The following is a 24,380-nucleotide window of genomic DNA, read 5'->3' on the forward strand; positions in this document are numbered from 1 at the left end:
TAGGGTTTAAGCTTCTGTCACTCTAGCAACCCATCATCTACTTATTACTCCCCAATGCCTTCCTCTAGGCCCAAACAATGGTGAAGTGTCATGTAGTCGACGTTCACCTGACACCACTAGAGGGATGACAACATACATCTCATCAAAATATCGAACGAAGACCAAATTCACATGACTACTAATAGCAAGACTTCTCACATGTCCTTAGGAACAAACGTAACTACTCAGAAAGCATAAACATGTTCATAATCAGAGGGGTATTAATATGCATATAGGATCTGAACATATGATCTTCCACCAAATAAACCAACTAGCATCAACTACAAGGAGTAATTAACACTATTAGCAACCCACAGGTACCAATCCCAGACTTGGAGACAAGAATTGGATACAAGAGATGAACTAGGGTTTTGAGAGGAGATGGTGCTGGTGAAGATGTTGACGGAGATTGCCCTCTCCCGATGAGAGGAGCGTTGGTGATGATAATGGCGATGATTTCCCCCTCCCAGAGGGAAGTTTCCTCGGAAGAACAGCTCCGCCAGAGCCCTAGATTGGTTCCGCCAAGGTTCCGCCTCGTGGCGGCGGAGTTTCGTCCGAGAAGATGGCTTCTTATTTTTTTCTCATCGAAAGACCTCATATAGCAGAAGATGGTCATCGGAGAGCCACCAGGGAGCCCACGAGGTAGGGGCGCGCCTAGGGGGGTAGGGCGCGCCCCCACCCTCGTGGGCAGGGTGTGGCCCCCCTGGTGAACTTCTTGCGCTCAATATTTATTATATATTCTGAAATTGACTTCCGTGAAGTTTCAGGACTTTTGGAGCTATGTAGAATAGGTCTATAATATTTGCTCCTTTTCCAGCCCAGAATCCCAGCTGCCGGCATTCTCCCTCTTTATGGAAACCTTGTAAAATAAGAGAGAATAGGCATAAGTATTGTGACAAAATGTGTAATAACAGCCCATAATGCAATAAATATCGATATAAAAGCATGATGCAAAATGGACGTATCAACTCCCCCAAGCGTAGACCTCGCTTGTCCTCAAGTGAAAGCCGAAATCGAAAAATATGTCCACATGTTTAGAGATAGAGTTGTCGATAAAAATAAAATATGGACATGAGGGCATCATGATCATTCTTAGAACATCAACTTATATAATTCTTGTCATATAATTACTTATGGTAGAGTAATAATTCAATCACAATTTCAAGTATGAATGATAAACTTCATTGACAACTAACAAACTATAATATCAGTCATTGGAGCAATTGCAATTTATCATAACATAGGAAAGAGTCAACATAAGAGCTTTTCAGCAAGTCCACATACTCAACTATCATATAGTCTTTCACAATTGCTGACACTCACGCAATACTTATGGGTATGGAGTTTTAATCGGACAAAGAGAAAGATAGGGGCTTATAGTTTTCCCTCCCAACGTTTTACCTCAAGGGTAATGTCAACAATAATAGTTCATGAAAACTCACATCCAATTAGCCATATATACCAGGATCTTTCCAACATACTATGCTTGCCAAAGGATACAATGTAAAAACGAAGGGTGAACACCATGACTCTTATGCAAGGTAGGAAATAAAAGTAACAGATAGGCCCTTTGCAGAGGGAAGCAGAGGTTGTCATGCGCTTTTATGGTTGGATGCACAAAATCTTAGTGCAAAAGAACGTCACTTTATATTGCCACTTGTGGTATGGACCTTTATTATGCAGTCTGTCGCTTTTATTTCTTCCATATCACACGATCATATAAAGCATATTTCTCCCATACTAAGTCATACATATTTAGAGAGCAATTTTTATTGCTTTGCACCAATGACAACTTACTTGGAGGATCTTGTTCAATCCATAGGTAGGTATGGTGGACTCTCATGGCAAAGCTGGTTTAAGGGTATTTGGAAGCACAAGTAGTATCTCTACTTGGTGCGATGAATTTGGCTAGCATGAGAGGGAAAGGCAAGCTCAACCATGTTGGATGATCCATGACAATATAATTTATCTCAGATGTAAGAAACCATAACCCATTATGTTGTCTTCCTGGTCCAACGTCAACTTTTTGGCATGTCATATTTTAATGAGTGCTCACAATCATAAAAGATGTCCATGATAGTATATCTATATGTGAAGATCTCTCTTTCTTTATTACTTCCTATTAATTGCAACGATGACCAAAACTATGCTTGCCAACTCTCAACAACTTTTATTCGTCATACTTTTCTATGTGAGCTCATTACTCTCCATGAGATCGATATGATCTCTTTGTTTCTTTTTTTTTTCTTTCTATTTTCTTTTATTCACTTAGGTTCATGGCAAAATAATAAAGCCCTTGACTCAAGACTAATCTTTATTATATATATAGATCACAAACTCGATTACATAGAGGAATTATAAAGCAAAACTCACAACTAGATCATACTAAGAACATTTATTCTACTAGATCAAGATATTACCCAAAGGATCAAACTAAGAAAAACGATAAAGATAAAAGTGATGGTGATACGATACCGGGGCACTCCCCCAAGCTTAGGAATTGCCAAGGGGAGTGCCCATACCAGATACTCAATTCTTCTTTGTTGGTGGAGACGGTGGTGATTTTGTTGATGGCGTAGGCTTGTCATCCTTCTTCCAAGGCATAGGCTCACCATCATAGAAGGATGACCGAGTCTCCTGAAACCTCAAATCTGCAGCCAAACTCATCCTCTTGAATCTATATTCATACTCGCAGTTTCGGTTTTGCAGGTCATAGATTTGGGCTTAGAGGTGCTCATTTTTCTCATGAAGCTTGAAGATGGCCTCCCCAATGTCCTTGACGTCCAGCTTGTGGTTGTTGGTGAACTCCGTGATCATAATGTGATTGGAATCGAGTCCACGCTCCACCATCTCCTGACACTTGAAAACTTATTGCTCCAATGCCTCGAGCCTTGCCTCCGTGCTTTCGGTCTTCCTTGGTCCCTCAGCATCGCGGATGTGCAACAACCCCTCACGCATCTCAATGGTTTGAGGGTGTTGCAGCACTTCTGCGAGGTAGGGGTTGATGACCTTCTCGAAGAACTGGTCCTTGGGGGCGCTTGAAGACGACATGACAACCTGGATCTGTTAGAAAAATAGCTCGAAACAAAAACAGGAGATTTTTGCGTGATACGGGAGTCAAAACTTCCGGGAGTTTATATAATGAATTTTTACCGACCAAAATACGTAACGTGTAAGAAAACGGAGTCTGGAGAGCACACGAGGTGCCCACGGGGTAGGGGGCGCGCCCAGGGGGTAGGGCGCGCCCTCCACCCTCGTGGAGCCCTCGTGTCCTTCCTGGACTGCTTCTTATTTTTCTATTTTTCTAAATATTCCAAAACGGAGAAATATTACCTTAAAACCGTTTTGGAGTCGGTTTACTTACCGTACCACATACCTATTCCTTTTTGGAGTCTGAAACGTTCCGGAAAGTGTCCCTTATGTATTCCTCCGGGGTTACGGTTTCAATAACATTGGTTTCAACATTTATGGGATTACCTGATATATAATGTTTGATTGTTTGACCGTTCACCACCTTCGGATTTCTGCCTTCGAAGTTGTTTATTTTTATGGCACCGGAACGATAGACCTCCTCGATAACGTAAGGACCTTCCCTTTTAGAGAGATGTTTCCCTGCAAAAAATCTTAAACGAGAGTTGTATAGCAAGACATAATCACCTACATTAAACTCACGCTTTTGTATCCTTTTATCATGCCATCTTTTAACCTTTTCTTTAAACAACTTGGCATTTTCGTAGGCTTGGGTTCTCCATTCATCGAGTGAGCTAATATCAAATAACCTCTTCTCACCGGCAAGTTTAAAATCATAATTGAGCTCTTTAATAGCCCAATATGCCTTATGTTCTAGTTCGAGAGGTAAGTGACATGCTTTTCCATAAACCATTTTATATGGAGACATACCCATAGGATTTTTATATGTAGTTCTATAGGCCCATAATGTATCATCAAGTTTCTTGGACCAATTCTTTCTAGATCTATTAACAGTCTTTTGCAAAACTAGTTTGAGTTCTCTGTTGCTCAATTCTACTTGACCACTAGACGAAGGGTGATAAGGAGATGCAATCCTATGATTAACATCATATTTAGCAAGCATTTTACGGAAAGCACCATGAATAAAGTGTGAACCACCATCAGTCATTAAATATCTAGGGACTCCAAATCTTGGAAAAATAACTTCTTTAAGCATTTTAATAGAGGTGTTATGATCAGCACTACTAGTTGGAATAGCTTCTACCCACTTAGTAACGTAATCAATAGCAACTAAAATATGTGTATATCCAATAGAGGAAGGGAAAGGTCCCATATAATCAAAGCCCCAAACATCAAATGGTTCAACAACGAGTGAATAGTTCATAGGCATTTCTTGACGTCTACTAATATTACCAATTCCTTGACATTCATCACAAGATAAAACAAACTTACGGGCATCTTTGAAGAGAGTAGGCCAATAGAAACTAGATTGCAATACCTTATGTGCAGTTATCTCCAGCATGGTGTCCTCCATAAGCTTCGGAGTGACACTTGTGTAGGATCTGTTCCTGTTCATATTCAGGTATACAACGTCTAATAACACCATCTACCCCTTCTTTATAAAGATGTGGGTCATCCCAAAAGTAATGCCTCAAATCATAGAAGAACTTTTTATTTTGTTGGTATGTGAAACTAGGTGGTATGAATTTAGTAACAATATAATTAGCATAATTAGCATACCATGGAGCAGTGTGAGAAGCATTTATGACATTTAATTGCTCATCAGGAAAGCTATCATCAATAGGTAGTGGGTCATCCAGCAAATTTTCTAACCTAGACAAGTTGTTTGCAACGGGGTTCTCAGCTCCCTTTCTATCAACAATATGTAAATCAAATTCTTATAGCAAGAGAACACATCTAATAAGTCTAGGTTTAGCATCTTTCTTTTCAATAAGATATTTAATATCAGCATGATTAGTGTGAATAGTTACTTTAGAATCCACAATATAAGGTCTGAACTTATCACAAGCAAATACAACTTCTAAGAATTCTTTTTCAGTAGTACCATAATTTCTTTCAGCATTGTCTAGGGTTTTACTAGCATATGGAATAACATTTAATTTCTTATCAACTCTTTTCCCTAGAACAACACCTACAGCATAATCACTAGCATCACACATAATTTCAAAAGGTAAATTCCAATCAGGTGGCTGAACAATAGGTGCAGAGATCAACGCTTTCTTAAGTATTTCAAATGCTTCTACACAATCATCATCAAAAACAAATGGTATATATTTTTGTAATAAATTAGTCAGAGGCCGAGAAATTTTGGAGAAGTCCTTAATGAACCTCCTATAAAACCCGGCATGACCAAGGAAACTCCTTATACCTTTGATGTCCTTGGGACATGGCATCTTTTCAATAGCATCAACCTTGGCTTTATCAACCTCAATACCTCTTTGAGAAACTTTATGCCCCAGGACAATACCTTCATTAACCATAAAGTGGCACTTTTCCCAATTCAAGACAAGATTAGTTTCTTCACATCTCTGCAAAACTCGATCAAGGTTGCTCAAGCAATCATCAAATGAAGATCCATAGACGGAGAAATCGTCCATGAAAACATCACAAATCTTTTCACAAAAGTTAAAGAATATAGCCATCATGCATCTTTGAAAGGTAGCAGGTGCATTACATAAACCAAAAGGCATACGTCTATAAGCAAAAGTACCAAAAGGGAAAGTAAAAGTAGTCTTTGATTGATCTTTGGCCGACACAGGTATTTGAGAGAAACCAGAATAACCATCTAGAAAGAAAAAATGTGTATGTTTAGATAATCTTTCTAGCATTTGATTGATAAAAGGTAAGGGGTAATGATCCTTTTTAATGGCCTTATTTAATTTGCGGAAATCAATTACCATCCTATAACCTGTAATAATTCTTTGAGGAATCAATTCATCTTTATCATTAGGAACAACAGTAATACCTCCCTTCTTAGGGACACAATTGACAGGACTTACCCACTGACTATCAGCAACGGGATAAATTATACCTGCCTCAAGGAGCTTTAGTATTTCCTTTCTTACCACTTCTTTCATTTTAGGATTCAGCCGTCGTTGATGATCACGAACTGATTTAGCATCTTCTTCCAAATTTATTTTATGTTGACATAGAGTGGGACTAATGCCCTTAAGATCATCAAGAGTATACCCAATAGCAGCACGGTGCTTCTTCAGAGTTTTCAATAATCTCTCTTCCTCATGCTCTGAAAGGTTAGCACTAGTAATAACAGGATATATCTTTTTCACATCAAGATAAGCATATTTAAGAGTATCAGGCAACGGTTTAAGCTCAAACACGGGATCACCCTTGGGTGGAGGAGGATCCCCTAAGATTTCAATAGGTAAATTGTTTTTCAGAATAGGTTCCTGTTTAAAGAATACTTCATCTATTTCCCTTCTTTCATTCATAAACATATCATTTTCATGGTCTAGCAAATATTATTCTAAAGGATCACTAGGAGGTACGGCAATAGAAGCAGGACCAATAATTTCATCCTTAATAGGTAATTCTTCTTTACGGTGTTGTCTACTAAATTTAGAGAAAATAAATTCATGAGACATATCATCTAAACTGATAGTAACAACATCCTGTTTTCAATCTATCTTAGCATTAACAGTGTTTAAGAAGGGTCTACCAAATATAATGGGACAAAAGCTATCTTGTGGGGAACCAAGAACAAGAAAATTAGCAGGATATTTAGTTTTCCCACACAAGACTTCAACATCTCTAACAATTCCCATTGGTGAAATAGTATCTCTATTGGCAAGTTTAATTGTGACATCAATATCTTGTAACTCAACAGGTGCAATATCATGCATAATTTCTCTATAAAGGCTAATAGGTATTGCACTAGCACTGGCACCGATATCACATAAGCCATGATAACAGTGATCTCCTATTTTAATAGAAATAATAGGCATGCCTACCACGGGTCTAGGTTTATCTTTAGCACAAGGTTTAGCAATTCTAGCAGTTTCATCACAGAAATAAATAACATGCCCATCAATATTATCAGACAAGAGATCTTTAACAATAGCAATATTAGGTTCAACTTTAACTTGCTCAGGAGGTGTATATGTTTTAATATTGCTTTTACGAACCACAGTTGAAGCTTTAGCATGATCCTTTATCCTAATAGGGAAAGGTGGTTTCTCAACATAAGAAGTAGGAACAACAGGATCCTTATTAGTGATAACCTTTTATTCAACTTTAATAGGTGCAGCTACTTTTACTTCTATGCGAGGATGATATTTAAACCACTTCTCCTTGGGGGGATCAACATAAGTAGCAAAAGATTCAAGAAAGAAGCTACTATCTTAGAGTCAAGTCCATATTTAGTGCTAAATTTACGGAAAACATCGGTATCCATAAAAGATTTAACACAATCAAACTTAGGTGTCATACTTGACTCCTTACCTTCGTCGAGGTCCCAATCTTCAGAGTTGCGTTTAATTATTTCCAATAAATCCTATTTGAATTCAATAGTCTTCATCATAAAAGACCAGCATAAGAAGTATCGAGCATGGTGCGATTGTTATCAGAAAGCCGAGCATAAAAAATTTGAATAATCATTTCTCTTGAGAGCTCATGATTGGGGCATGAATATAACATTGATTTAAGCCTCCCCCAAGCTTGAGCGATGCTTTCTCTTTCGCGAGGCCAAAAATTATATATATAATTGCGATCATGATGAACAAGATGCATAGGATAAAACTTCTGATGAAATTCCAATTTCAATCGTTTGTAATTCCAAGACCCCATATCATCACATAGCCTATACCATGTCGATGCATCTCCCTTCAAAGATAAAGGGAAGACCTTCTTCTTAAAAACATCTCCAGGTACACCTGTAAGCCTAAATAATCCACAAACTTCATCAACATATATTAAATGCTCATTAGGATGCTTTGTTCCATCTCCTACAAAAGGATTAGCTAGCAGTTTTTCTATCATACCCGAAGGAATTTCAAAGCAGACATTTTCATTTTCAGTAGGTTCAGTACGTTGAGGAGCAACCCTTTGCTCTACTGGTCGGGGTGAAGATACCCCGAACAAGCCCCTCAGAGGATTACTTTCCATAGTAACAAGTGACAGTGAATTTCAGCACACTATATAAATTTTTCCTTACCAAATTCCACCTACCAAAGGCGCTTCACTCCCCGACAACGGCGCCAGAAAAGACTCTTGATGACCCACAAGTATAGGGGATCTATTGTAGTCCTTTCGATAAGTAAGAGTGTCGAACCCAACGAGGAGCAGAAGGAAATGATAAGCGGTTTCCAGCAAGGTATTCTCTGCAAGTACTGAAATAAGTGGTAACAGATAGTTTTGTGATAAGATAATTTGTAACGAGCAACAAGTAACAAATATAAATAAAGTGCAGCAAGGTGGCCCAATCCTTTTTGTAACGAAGGACAAGCCTGGACAAACTCTTATATAGAGAAAAGCGCTCCCGAGGACATATGGGAATATCGTCAAGCTAGTTTTCATCACGTTCATAAGATTCACGTTCAGTACTTTGATAATCTGATATGTGGGTGGACCAGTGCTTGGGTACTGTCCTTACTTGGACAAGCAGCCCACTTACGATTAACCTCTATTGCAAGCATCCGCAACTACAACAAAAGTATTAAGGTAAACCTAACCATAGCATGAAACATATGAATCCAAATCAGCCCCTTACGAAGCAATGCATAAACTAGGGTTTAAGCTTCTGTCCCTCTAGCAACCCATCATCTACTTATTACTCCCGAATGCCTTCCTCTAGGCCCAAACAATGGTGAAGTGTCATGTAGTCGACGTTCACATGACACCACTAGAGGGATGACAACATACATCTCATCAAAATATCGAACGAAGACCAAATTCACATGACTACTAATAGCAAGACTTCTTCCATGTCCCCAGGAACAAACGTAACTACTCACAATGCATAAACATGTTCATAATCAGAGGGGTATTAATATGCATATAGGATCTGAACATATGATCTTTCACCAAATAAACCAACTAGCATCAACTACAAGGAGTAATTAACACTACTAGCAACCCACAGGTACCAATCTCGGACTTGGAGACAAGAATTGGATACAAGAGATGAACTAGGGTTTTGAGGGGAGATGGTGCTAGTGAAGATGTTGATGGAGATTGCCCTCTCCCGATGAGAGGAGCGTTGGTGATGACGATTGCGATGATTTCCCCCTCCCGAAGGGAAGTTTCCCTGGCAGAACAGCTCCGCCAGAGCCCTAGATTGGTTCCGCCAAGGTTCCACCTCGTGGCGGCGGAGTTTCGTCCGAGAAGATGGCTTCTTATTTTTTTCTCATAGAAAGACCTCATATAGCAGAAGATGGTCATCGGAGGGCCACCAGGGGGCCCACGAGGTAGGGCCCCCCCCCACCCTTGTGGGCAGGGTGTGGCCCCCTTGGTGAACTTCTTGCACTCAATATTTATTATATATTCTGAAATTGACTTCCTTGAAGTTTCAGGACTTTTGGAGCTGTGTAGAATAGGTCTAATATTTTCTCCTTTTCTAGCCCAGAATCCCAGCTGTCGGCATTCTCCCTGTTTATGGAAACCTTGTAAGATAAAAGAGAATAGGCATGAGTATTGTGACATAATGTGTAATAACAACCCATAATGCAATAAATATCGATATAAAAGCATGATGCAAAATGGACGTATCACGCCCTAGTGGGTTGTGCCCACCACGGGCCTCTGTTTGCGGTGATTCCAACTCCCAAAAATCACATATATTCCAAAATAATTCTCCGTGAAATTTTATTGCATTTGGACTTTGTTTGATATGGATACTCTGCGATACAAAAAACATGCAGAAAACAGGAACTGGCACTGGGCACTGGATCAATAGGTTAGTCCAATAAATCATATAAAAAGTTGCCAAAAGTACATAAAAGTTGTATAATATTGGCATGAAACAATCAAAAATTATAGATACGAGGAGACGTGTCAACAACCCCAAGCATAATTCCTGCTCGTCCTTGAGTAGGTAAATGATAAAAAAGATAATTTTTGATGTGGCATGCTACCTAACATAAACTTGATCATATGTCTAGTCATGGCATGAATATTGAGACATAAGTGATTCAAAGCAATAGTCTATAATTTGACATAAAGACACGAATACTCAGGCATCCCACAAACAATCATGTCTTTCAAAATATCAACGCTAAATAAAGCTATCCCTACAAAATCATATAGTCTTGTTATGCTCTGTCTTCTTAACACAAAGTATTTATCATGCACAACCCCGATGACAAGCCGAGCAATTGGTTCATACTTTTTAACACGCTTCAGCTTTTCAACTCTCATGCAATACATGAGCGCAAGCCATGGATATAGCACTATGGGTGGAATGGAGTATGATGATAGGGGTAACTATAAAGAAGACAAAAAAGTAAGAAAGTATCACATCGATGCGGCTAACCAACAGGCTATGGAGATGCCCATCAATCGATATCAACGTGAGGAGTAGGGATTGCCATGCAACGAATGCACTAAGAGCTATAAGTGTATGAAAGCTCAATATGAAAACTAAGTGGGTGTGCATCTAATCCTATAATGAAAAATTCCCACTAGTATATGAAAGTGACAACATAGGAGACTCTCCATATGAAAACATGGTGCTACTTTGAAGCACAAGTGTGGTAAATGATACTAACAATGCCCCTTCTCTCTTTGTTATTTATTCTTATTCTTTTTCCTTTTCCTTTCTTTTTTTCTTTTTTCTCTCATTGCCAGAGTCTCATCCCGACTTGTGGGGGAATCCTAGTCTCCATCATCCTTTCCTCACTAGGGCACTGCTCAAAAAATGAATAATGATGATCATCACACTTCTATTTACTTATAACTCAAAAGAAAAGAAAATTACAACTCGATACCTATGACAAAGTATGACTCTATATGAATGCCTCTGGCAATGATCTAGCGTAACATGTATGAAAAATGATGAACGGTGGCTAAGACACAACTACTATGTCAGCTATATGATCATGCAAAGCAATATGACAATGAATGCTCAAGTCACCAAACGGAAGCGGTGGAAGTTGCATGGCAATATATCTCGGAATGGCCATGGAAAATCGATAATAGGTAGGTATGGTGGCTGCTTTGAGGAAGATATAATAAGGCTTATGTGTGATAGAGTGTATCATCTCATGGGGTTTGGATGCACCTGCGAAGTTTGCACCACGTCTTGATGTGAGAAAGGGCAATCCACGGTACCATAGAGGCTAGCAAATTGTGGAAAGGTAAGAGTGTGTATAATCCATGGACTCACATTAGTCATAAAGAACTCATATACTTATTGCAAAAGTTTATTAACCCTCGAAGCAAAGTACTACTACGCATGCCCGTAGGGGGATTGATTGGTAGGAAAATACCATTGCTCGTCCCCGACCGCCACTCATAAGGAAGACAATCAATAATAAATCATGCTCCAACATCATAGCATAACGAGCTCGAGAGACCATACGTGCATGCTTCGGGAATCACAAACCTAAACAGCAATATTCTTACTAAACACAACCATTTACTAGTACCTCCCACATATTCCATCTCTATATCGTAAAACTATTGCAAGGAATCAAACATATCATATTCAGTGATCCATAAACTTTATGTCGGATTTTATGACTAACCATGCAATTAATCAATTCCTTTTGACTCTCTAAATATATATAAATGAAGCATGAGAGTTCAATTCTTTCTACAAAATACCATGCTCTAATATATATAAGTGAAGCGAAAGAGCATTCTACAAACAACAGTTTTCTATGTAAAGAGAAACATGCAATCTAAACTTCAAATGATATAAGTGAAGCACATGAAGCATTCTATAAAGCCATATGTCGGTGTTAAAACCGGCGGATCTCAGGTAGGGGGTCCTGAACTGTGCGTCTAAGGCGGATGGTAACAGGAGGCAGTAGACACGATGTTTTACCCAGGTTCGGGCCCTCTTGATGGAGGTAAAACCCTATGTCCTACTTGATTAATATTGATGATATGGGTAGTACAAGAGTAGATCTACCACGCGATCAGAGAGGCTAAACCCTAGAAGCTAGCCTATGGTATGATTGTATGTTGTATATGATCTATTGACTAGCCTGGCCTTGGTTTATATAATGCACCAGAGGCCTAGGATAACAAGAGTCCTAGCCGAATACGCCGGTGGGGAGAAGTCCTTGTCTTGATCGTCAAGTCTTGTGGAATCTTCCTTGTATGCAGCAGCTGTCCGAACTGGCTCATGAGTACACGGCCATGGGGGTCCTCAGCCCAATCTAACAGATCGGGAGATGACGTGGTGAGTACTCCCTAGTCCAGGACACCGTCAGTAGCCCCCTGAACCGGTCTTCAAGTTAGGGACGCTCTTCGATTCTTCCCAACTGTTCTTCATCTTCGGTTGTCGGTCTTGAAAACTGGTTCAACAAATCTTCTCATCTTCGATCTTGAGGATCGCCAAAATGCATTTGACGAGTTTACACGTCGGGTATCCGAGGAGCCCCTATAAGTTTCCGGCCTTTATCAATGCCTTGTTATTTTTATGCCACACCTCGGGTTTGAAATCGTTCCCAGGCGGCAGCGTCCTCTTGCGTCCAAGCTCCAACGTCGGACTGCATTCGAGGTATCTTTTGCAGCCGAGCACCAACGCCGGACCGCTTCCGAGTTCTAACGCCGGAATGTATCCGAGCTCCAATGCCGGACTATGTATCCGAGCTCTAACGCCGGACTGTGTCCGAGCTCCAACGCCGGACTATATCCGAGCTCCAATGCCGGACTGTATCAGAGGTGTTGTAAATCACCTTGGTTCAAAGAAGTTTGAAGGAGTTTAGCCGAGCTTAATGCCGGAAATGCCCTCTATGGAGCCAGCCACTAGCGCTTGAGCTTTATGCCGGACTGCTTCCAAGGTGGTGCACCACCCCGAATGTGGGCCGATTTTTGTCAATATTTTTGATTGGTGCAATTTATTCTCTGCCGAGATATATAGCCAGTAGCCCTCAAGGTGGGTATCAATCTAAAACCCGAGATGCACCTGAAGGATGACGTAAGACCGCTGATCCCAGTAGCCGCTGAGACTCAGGTTGATTTGCAAAATCGGCCTGAGGATCAAGTCCTAGCTCGGCAGAATACTTCGGGACACTAAAAGCGGCGTGCTCAGTCCTCGAGACTCAGGTTGGGTGCGGCCGACCAACCTGAGGATCAAAATCACCTCGGAAACTATATTGCACATAATTTTTTTTGCATTGGACAGGCAATGCAGTAGCCCCCGAGACACTGGTCGGGTGGCAACACCAGATCAGGGGATCGATGTGCCCCTTTAATATTTGTAAATAATAAGCCCGAAGCCCAGTAGCCCCTGAGCCTTAATGCGGGCACGGGTGGCCGAATTAAGGATCGATATCCATAGTAAAATCACAAATTATGTGTAATGACTCTATGTATCCAAGTACTTTACGTCATTAATGCTCGGATCCGCATTGTACAAAACTTTGTTGACCGACCATCAGCTTCCACCTCCTCGGCCAGTAGCCGAGGAGTGTTTGTCCTTACTTTATAAAGCCTTTATGAGGGCAAAGATTTACGACAAACAAGGCAATCTGGCCATACGGTTTTATAAACAAAGGTACGCAGAGAGATATGTTATATTACTGTTTAACAGAAGAAATGTCTTCCAAAGAAAATAGTCCCGCTATCGGTTCCTTTCTTTGGGTTGTCATGCTAAGCATGATCATGAAACCTCAGCTCCAATGTAAGAGCAAAATATCGAGGATTTAGTTTGGGAGGCCGGTTAATAGCCCCCGGTAGTGTTCGGCGACAGTCGAGGTCAAGCCGTAAACACTTCGGCCATTGTTATGAATGGCCCGTCATTTAACACCGTCATCGGATCGCTGACCAGTTTACGCTTATTGTGACAGTCAGTTTTCGGCTTTCTCCACTGAGGTGCTTAACCATGTGAGCTGGAAGCACAATCGCAGTGGTTCTCCCTTTGCACACCTAGCCGAACAAAGCGGAACGTAGGAGGCAAGCGCAGGAGCCGGGCAACCCAACTATTGACCGAAGACACAATTCGAAACCGATGCATATATAGCATATCCGAGAATGTTTTTGCCGAATCTCTAAAGGTGTCCGGCGTTGCACTGCGAGACTTGTGTTGAGAACACACAAATAGTTTAAAAGTGCCATAAGCTTGGAAAACCAAAAAACGTCAGTAAAAACTTGACGTCCGAACAAGATCGAGTGTTCGGTGCCAATCTGAAAATTGGCCTTAGCAAAAGAAGTGCTTCTGTCATGCTTTAACATGATACATCCTGTCTCAAGACTTCAAGCATGTCAGCCTACGGCTTCAACCTCCTATCCCGAGGGCGGAGTACTTCTCATTAGGCCAGTTTAGCAAACTAAACTCTAGTGGCTTTGAGAGAGAAATTAGGCTCCCCGGCTAGTGACCACACGCTCGTGTCGAAAAAAGGAGTGATAGATAGTAATAATAATAATAAAACTTTGCAACGACTAAGAAGAAGAGCACTTATCATAAAACGGCTCATATAAATTTAAGAGCCCCCAAGTGACTTGGGTAAAAGAATGATTGCATGTACCGAAGTACTTATATCATATCTATGTTCAACCGAACTTTAAACGCGTCTTAACCGACCGTCGGCTTCTCCCTCTTCGGTCAAGGACCGAAAAGTGTTATGTACTCCATCTGTCGAGAATATCGACGGTGTTTCCAATAACCAGGCAATCAGGCCATAAGGCTGTAACAGACAAAGCGCGCTCAGGGAACTTATGCTATATTACTGCGAAGTGTAAGAAGCATCTTCGAAGAAAATAGTACCCCCACCGATACCTTTCTTCGGTGCTCATTGTTATTATGAGACTTGTGCAATAGATTTTTTGTACTCATGAGTTCCGTTGTGTGCCGACCATCATTGAAAACTATAAGAGCGCTAGCTTTCGGCTTCACCCAGTCTGAGGTCCGGCTCGGATGACCCGATCGTGACAATCGCAGAGGTGCTCCCTTTACTCCCTAGCCAAACAATCGGGAACGTAGGGGTAAACACAGGAGCGAGGCAACCCAGCTTGCAAATCGCTTAAGTCAATATGGTGCATATTGTGGCGTAATACACGAATAAGGAACGAAGCCGTACAAGTATAATCATATGCAAGAGGAAAAGCTTCATGAAGGAAGCCCCCAAATGAATGGGGTATTTGAATTATGTGTGTCACAAACAAAGTTTGGACAAGGAAATTTTTTACAAGCAACTTTTTTCCAAAAAAGTATAATGCTTGGTCGAACCGAACACAAGTTAGAAATTAAAGCTTTGAGCATGAAAGCGACTTAGCTGGTTAATGTGTTCGGTATTGATGACGCGGTCCGAGCTTGATGCGGGACAAGGTTCCATCCCCCAAGCCGGTCCCGAGGTGGCGGAGCGGAGAGCTCGACACGCCGAAGTGGTGACATAGCACGGTCAATGCAGACCGGCAGAGTGACGCCGAAGTCCCCGGATCATTTTCCTGTGCACAAAAAATAGTGCAAACCGGAGATAATAGTAATAATGATAATTAAAAAAATCGTTGCATAATAAATAATTTATGCAAAGTGAGTAATAAAAGAAATATGGCCTGGCGCCGAAGTCAATGTCGATGCAGGGCGTCGGCGTGATGCGGTAAAGGCGTGGCAACGCCTGAATTCACAGGTCGGTCCGAGCTCTGAACGCAGCGTTCGTCGGACTATGTACGGAAACTGGTGAACCACCATGCGAATGTCGTTAATGCGGCCACCATTTGATAGACCTGTGTACATATGATGGACAAACCAGAGTAATAATTCCTTGGGAAAAACGAACCCAAACAAGCAAAAAAATACTGGGATTAATAGCACCTGGTTTATTTGTTGTAGCAATCCGAAGGAAGGTGATTCCTAAAATTGGGACTCGATCCACACACCCATTGCCTGATGGGCTATAAAACGACGGCATGGCAATGCTGGCAAAGGTTGGCTCGCCGAGGCAAAGCCCTTGGTCCAGCTAACGTGACGGAGCTGGTCGGCTAGTGACGTCGAAGTGTCCAGAGTACGTTGATGAAGAGATGGCGAAGCCCCCAGTCCAGCCGAGATGTCGAAGCCTCGATGTCAGCCGATGAGTCGAAGTAGGTCGGCGTGATGGACACTAGCTTGAAGAAGTAATAGTGCGGCCCTGCCGATGCAGGTCGTGACGTGGTCGATGCCGGCTTGATGAAGCGACCGTGCGGCGATGCCGGTATGCCCACTCCGTGTAATTCGTGGGGCGGCGATGTTGGTGATGATTTATCCTTCACGATTCCAGACTCTTGTTCGGCTTGCCGAGATGATGATCCGAAAAAGTTGAGCTCGGCTCAACAAAGTGACAACGTGTCTAGCGCAGGTCGGCAGTTGTGGAGCAATATTGCCGGACTAGTTTGACACCAGCATGATGTTGAAGATCATGTTCAAAAGATCTTAAAGTTAGTAAGATGTGTTCGGGAACAAAACACAATACCCCATACAAAACTTCCTTCAAAAGGGATGTTCGAAATCCCGTTAATAAAAAAGACAAACTCGGGTCCGATTCGTTTTCGCGCAGAAAACAGATCCGAAAAGTGATGCACTAATCGGAAGTTTCCCGGAGTTTGGACGGCCGGATCGAGCTGAAATTTTGAGGGGTGGTAGATATAGGAATTCCGCAGCCGATCAACGGTTGGATCTTCCAAAGGACGTCCGAGCTAGAAGATGGACACCACGCCCTAAACTCATCCAGATTCCCGTCCAGATTTGACAGGGCTCCGATATATCGTGGATTGCCAGAGATTCCTTCATCGGAACTCGACAAAATTTTCCAGGCTTGTTGTAGACTCAATTCCGCACAATTTCACCAAAGCGATTGTTCAAAAGACACTTGAGGAGGCGGTGGCGGCGGACACAATTTTGATGTCCAAGAAAAACAACACGGTCGCCCGAGAGCAATGTTGACGTTGAGGCCCCGGGCTCCCTGGATGATTCCTCCATGATGTTGATAGAGATCGGAGTTGATGTTTATAAATGCACTCATCCGAACATGACGATCGGAGGTAGGGCGCAGTCCTTGGTCAAACCAAGGTGACCAGTCGAGCTGGTGACGAAGATGCCGAAATCGCAGTTGATCTGCAGGCGAGCCATCAACCTTTTGCCGAACACACAACGGAATTCTCAATGAAAGCACCAATGTCGGTGTCAAAACCGGCAGATCTCGGGTAGGGGGTCCCGAACTGTGCGTCTAAGGCGGATGGTAACAGGAGGCAGGGGACACGATCTTTTACCCAGGTTTGGGCCCTCTTGATGGAGGTAAAACCCTATGTCCTGCTTGATTAATATTGATGATATGGATAGTATAAGAGTAGATCTACCACGAGATCAGAGAGGCTAAACCCTAGAGACTAGCCTATGGTATGATTTTATGTTGTATATGATCTATCCACTAGCCTGGTCTCGGTTTATATAATGCACTAGAGGCCTAGGATAACAAGAGTCCTAGCCAAATACGCCGGTGGAGAGAAGTCCTTGTCTTGATCGCCAAGTCTTGTGGAATCTTCCTTGTATGTGGCAGCTGTCCGAACTGGCTCGTGAGTACACGGCCATGGGGGTCCTTGGCCCAATCTAACAGATCGGGAGATGACGTGGTGAGTACCCCTAGTCCAGAACACCGTCACCATACTCAAAAGATATAAGTGAAGTGTAATGAGCATTCTATAAATCAACCATGGAATATCTCATACCAGCATGGTGCATAAAATAAAAATGAAAACTAAATGCAAAAGACGCTCCAAGATTTGCATATGTCATGTGAACGAAACGAAACCTAAAACATACTGATACTTGTTGAAGAAAGATGGAATGCCTTCCGGGGCATCCCCAAGCTTAGACGCTTGAGTCTCCTTAAATATTTACTTGGGTTGTGATACGTCTCCATCGTATCTACTTTTCCAAACACTTTTGACCTTGTTTTGGACTCTCACTTGAATGATTTGAATGGAACTAACCCGGACTGACGCTGTTTTCAGCAGAATTGCCAAGGTGTTATTTACGTGCAGAAATAAAAGTTCTCGGAATGACCTGAAACTTCACGGAGAATACTTTTGGAATATATAAAAAATACTGGTGAAAGAATCAACTTCAGGGGGCCACACCCTGTCCACGAGGGTGGGGGCACACCCACCCCCCTGGGGCGCGCCCCCCTATCTCGTGGCCCCCCTGATGCTCCACCGACCTCAACTCCAACTCTATATATTCACGTTCGAAGAGAAACAAATCAGAGAGAAGGATTCATTGCGTCTTACAATACGGAGTCGCCGCCAAGCCCTAATCTCTCTTGAGAGGGATGATCCGGAGTCCGCTCCGGGCTCCGCCGTCACCATCGTCATCATCAACCTTCCTCCATCACCAATTTCATGATGCTCACCGTCGTGCGTGAGTAATTCCATCATATGCATGCTGGACGGTGATGGGTTGGATGAGATTTATCATGTAATCGAGTTAGTTTTGTTAGGGTTTGATCCCTAGCATCCATTATGTTCGGAGATTGATGTTGCTATGACTTTGCTATGCTTAATGCTTGTCACTAGGGCCCGAGTGCCATGATTTCAGATCTGAACCTATTATGTTTCCATGAATATATGTGAGTTCTTGATCCTATTTTGCAAGTCAATAGTCACCTACTATGTGTTATGATCTGTTAACCCCGAAGTGACAATAATCGGGACAATTACCGGTGATGACTATAGTTTGAGGAGTTCATGTATTCACTAAGTGCTAATGCTTTGTTCCGGTACTCTATTAAAAGGAGGCCTTAATATCCCTTAGTTTCCATAGGACCCTGCTGCCACGGGAGGGTAGGACAAAAGATGGCATGCAAGTTCTTTTCCATAAGCAAGTATGACTATATTTGTAATACATGCCTAGATTACATTGATGAACTAAAGCTAGTTCTGTGTCACCCTATGTTATAACTGTTACATGAGGAATCGCATCCGACATAATTAGCCATCACTGATCCATTGCCTACGAACTTTTCACATATTGATCTTTGCTTAGTTACTTTTCCGTTGCCATTGTTACAATTACTACAAAACCAATACTATTACTTTTGCCACCGTTACCATTACTTCCATATTACTTTGCTACTAAATACTTTGCTGCAGATATTAAGTCTTTCAGGTGCGGTTGAATTGACAACTCAATTGTTAATACTTGAGAATATTCTTTGGCTCCCCTTGTGTCGAATCAATAAATTTGGGTTGAATACTCTACCCTCGAAAACTGTCGCAATCCCATATACTTGTAGGTTATCAACACTATTTTCTGGCGCCGTTGCCGGGGAGCATAGCTCTATTCTTTGAGTCGCTTGGGATTTATATCTGCTGATCACTATGAGGAACTTGAAAGATGAAAGAACCAAGATTTTTCCCTCAACTACGAGGGGAGGTAAGGAATTGCCATCTAGCTCTGCACTTGGTTCACCTTCTGTTTTGAGTAAACTTGCAATACCTACTCCTGCTATTGATTCTGATATGTTGCATGTTATTGATGATGCCACTTCTGCTTTGCATGATGCTTATGATGAAACTACTTCTATGCTTGATAATACTGTGCCATTAGGTGAATTTCTTGATGAATAACTTGCTAGGGTTAGAGAGAATGAAATTATTGAAACTAATAATATTGATGAAAGTGATGATGAAGATTCTCCCCCAAGATATGAATTGCCTGTTGTGCCTGAGGGTTATGTTATGGATGAAGAAACTGCTAGAGACTTTTTAGCTTGCAATGATAGATATGATCTTAAGAAAGTGTTAGCTAAGCTGAAAGAAAAGTCTTTGAATGCTAGAATGAAATAAGACCCTGCTTTTGCTACTTCACCTATCTGTATTTCCGATAAGGATTATGATTTCTCTGTCGATCCTGAGTTAATTACTTTGGTTGAATCTGATCCTTTTTATGGCTATGAATCTGAAACTGTTGTGGCACATCTTACTAAATTAAATGATATTGCCACCCTGTTCACTAATGATGAGAAAACTCGCTATTACTTTATCCTTAAGTTATTTCCCTTCTCAATAAAGGGTGATGCTAAAACATGGTTTAATTCTCTTGATCCTGGTTGTGTGCGTAGTCCTCGGGATATGATTTATTACTTCTCCGCTAAATATTTCCCCGCTCATAAGAAACAATCTGCCCTAAGGGAAATATATAATTTTGTGCAAAATGGAGAAGAGAGTCTCCCACAAGCTTGGGGGAGGCTTCTCCGATTACTTAATGCTTTTCCAGATCATCCTCTCAAGAAAAATGAAATACTTGATATCTTTTATAATGGACTAACCGATGTTTCCAGAGACCACCTGGATAGTTGTGTTGGTTGTGTTTTCAGGGAAAGAACTGTTGATCAAGCTGAATTGCTATTGAATAATATGTTGAATAATAAAAATGATTGGACACTTCCTGAAGCAGTTCCTAAGCCAAATCCGAAGAAAAGGGGTATTCTATTTCTCAGTCTTGAAGATATGCAAGAGGCAAATAAATCTATGAAAGAAAAGCGTATTAAAGCTGACAATGTTAAGAATTTACCACTGATGTCTACTACACAACCTTCTTCTTGTAGACGTTGTTGGGCCTCCAAGTGCAGAGATTTGTAGGACAGTAGAAAATTTCCCTCAAGTGGATGACCTAAGGTTTATCAATCCGTGGGAGGCGTAGGATGAAGATAGTCTCTCTCAAACAACCCTGCAACCAAATAACAAAGAGTCTCTTGTGTCCCCACCACACCCAATACAATGGTAAATTGTATAGGTGCACTAGTTCGGCGAAGAGATGGTGATACAAGTGCAATATGGATGGTAGATATAGGTTTTGTAATCTTAAAATATAAAAACAGCAAGATAACTAATGATAAAAGTGAGCGAAAATGGTATTGCAATGCTAGGAAAAAATGCCTAGGGTTCATACTTTCACTAGTGAAAGTTCTCTCAACAATAATAACATAATTGGATCATATAACTATCCCTCAACATGCAACAAAGAGTCACTCCAAAGTCACTAATAGCGGAGAACAAACGAAGAGATTATTGTAGGGTACGAAACCACCTCAAAGTTATCCTTTCTGATCGATCTATTCAAGAGTCCGTAGTAAAATAACATGAAGCTATTCTTTCCTTAAATCTATCCTAGAGTTTGTACTACAATAACACCTTAAGACACAAATCAACCAAAACCTTAATGGCACCTAGATACTCCAATGTCACCTCAAGTATCCGTGGGTATGATTATACGATATGCATCACACAATCTCAGATTCATCTATTCAACCAACACAAAGAACTTCAAAGAGTGCCCCAAAGTTTCTATCGGAGAGTCAAGATGAAAACGTGTGCCAACCCCTATGCATAAGTTCACGAGGTCACGGAACTCGCAAGTTGATGACCAAAACATACATCAAGTGGATCACGTGAATATCCCATTGTCACCACAGATAAGCACATGCAAGACATACATCAAGTGTTCTCAAATCCTTAAAGACTCAATCCTATAAGATAACTTCAAAGGGAAAACTCAATTCATCACACGAGAGTAGAGGGGGAGAAGCATCATAAGATGCAACTATAATAGCAAAGCTCGCGATACATCAAGATCGTGCCGAATCAAGAACACAAGAGAGAGAGAGAGAGATCAAACACATAGCTACCGCTACATACCCTCATCCCCAAGGGTGAACTACTCCCTCCTCTCCATAGAGTGCGCAGGGATGATGAAGATGGCCACCGACTGGAGAGGGATTCCCCCCTCCGTCAGGGTGCCGGAACGGGTCTAGATTGGTTTTTAGTGGCTAGAGAGGCTTGTGGCGGCGGAACTCCCGATATAGGTTATTTTCTAGAGGTTTGGGGTTATATAAGAGGTGTTGGAGTCGGGAACAGGTCAGGGGGGTCCCCAAGGCGGCCGCGAGGTAGGGGGGCGCGCCCAGGGGGTAGGGCGCGCCCCCACCCTCGTGGTGGCCTCGGGACTCTTCTGGCCCATCTCTAGTACTTCGTGGGCTTCTTCTGGTCCAAAAATGATCTCTGTGAAATTTCAGGTCAATTGGACTCCGTTTGATTTTCCTTTTCTGTGATACTCAAAAACAAGCAAAAAAACAGAAACTGGCACTGGGCTCTAGGTTAATAGGCTAGTCCGAAAAATCATATAAAATAGCATATAAATGCATATAAAACATCCAAGCTTGATAATATAATGGCATGGAACAATCAAAAATTAGAGATACGTTGGAGACGTATCAAGCATCCCCAAGCTTAATTTCTGCTCGTCCTCGAGTAGTTAAATGATAAAAATAGAATTTTTGATGTGGAATGCTACCTAACATATTTCTCAATGTAATTTTCTTTATTGTGGCATGAATGTTCAGATCCGAAAGATTCAAGACAAAAGTTTAATATTGACATAAAGATAATAATACTTCAAGCATACTAACAAACCAATCATGTCTTCTCGAAATAACATGGCCAACGAAAGTTATCCCTACAAAATCATATAGTCTGGCTATGCTCTATCTTCATCACACAAAATATTTAAATCATGCACAACCCCAGTGACAAGCCAAGCAATTGTTTCATACTTTTGATGTTCTCAAACTTTTTCAATCTTCACACAATACATGAGCGTGAGCCATGGACATAGCACTATAGGTGGAATGGAATGGTGGTTGTGGAGAAGACAAACAAGGAGAAGACAGTTTCACATCAACTAGGCGTATCAACTAGCTATGGAGATGCCCATCAATAGATATCAATGTGAGTGACTAGGGATTGCCATGCAACGGATGCACTAGAGATATAAGTGTATGAAAGCTCAAAAAGAAACTAAGTGGGTGTGCATCCAACTAGCTTGCTCACAAAGAGCTAGGGCAATTTGAGGAAGCCCATCATTGGAATATACAAGACAAGTTCTATAATGAAAGATTCCCACTAGTATATGAAACTGACAACATAGGAGACTCTCTATCATGAAGATCATGGTGCTACTTTGAAGCACAAGTGTGGCAAAATGATAGTAGCATTGCCCCTTCTCTCTTTTTCTCCCATTTTTTGGTTTTTTGGCCTTTCTTTTTTTTCTCTTTTTTTCGTCCGGAGTCTCATCCCGAGTTGTGGGGGAATCATAGTATCCATCATCCTTTCCTCACTGGGACAATTCTCTAATAATGATGATCATCACACGTTTACTTACTTACAACTCAAGAATTAAAACTCGATACTTGACTCTATGTGAGTGCCTCCGGCGGTGTACCAGGATGTGCAATGAATCAAGAGTGACATGTATGAAAATATTATGAATGGTGGCTTTTCCAACTACATGATCATGCAAAGCAATATGACAATGATGCAGCATGTCATAATAAACGGAATGGTGGAAAGTTGCATGGCAATATATCTCGGAATGGCTATGGAAATGCCATAATAGGTAGGTATGGTGGGTGTATGGCACCGGCGGAAGTTGCGCAACACAAGAGAGGCTAGCAATGGTGGAAGTGTGAAATTGCGTATAATCCATGGACTCAACATTAGTCATAAAGAACTCACATACTTATTGCAAAAATCTATTAGTTATCAAAATGAAGTACTACGCGCATGCTCCTAGGGGATAGATTGGTAGGAAAAGACCATCGCTCGTCCCCGGCCGCCACTCATAAGGAAGGCAATCAATAAATAAATCATGCTCCGACTTCATCACATAACGGTTCACCATACGTGCATGCTACGGGAATCACAAACTTTAACACAAGTATTTCTCAAATTCACAACTACTCACTAGCATGACTCTAATATCACCATCTTCATATCTAAAAACAATCATCAAGTATCAAACTTCTCATAGTACTCAATGCACTTTATATGAAAGTTTTATTATACCCATCTTGGATGCCTATCATATTAGGACTAATCTCATAACCAAAGAAAACTACCATGCTGTTCCAAAGACTCTCAAAATAATATAAGTGAAGCACAAGAGTTCATCTATTTCTTCAAAATAAAACCACCGCCGTGCTCTAAAAGGATATAAGTGAAGCACTAGAGCAAATGACAAACTACTCCGAAAGATATAAGTGAAGATCAATGAGTAGTCGAATAATTATGCAACTATGTGAAGACTCTCTAACATTTAAGAACTTCAGATCTTGGTATTTTATTCAAACATCAAGCAAAGCAAAATAAAATAAAATGACACTCCAAGCAAAACACATATCATGCCGTGAATGAAAATATAG

Source organism: Triticum aestivum, chromosome 7A (genome assembly GCF_018294505.1).
Source record: "Triticum aestivum cultivar Chinese Spring chromosome 7A, IWGSC CS RefSeq v2.1, whole genome shotgun sequence".
Lineage (NCBI taxonomy): Eukaryota > Viridiplantae > Streptophyta > Magnoliopsida > Poales > Poaceae > Triticum > Triticum aestivum.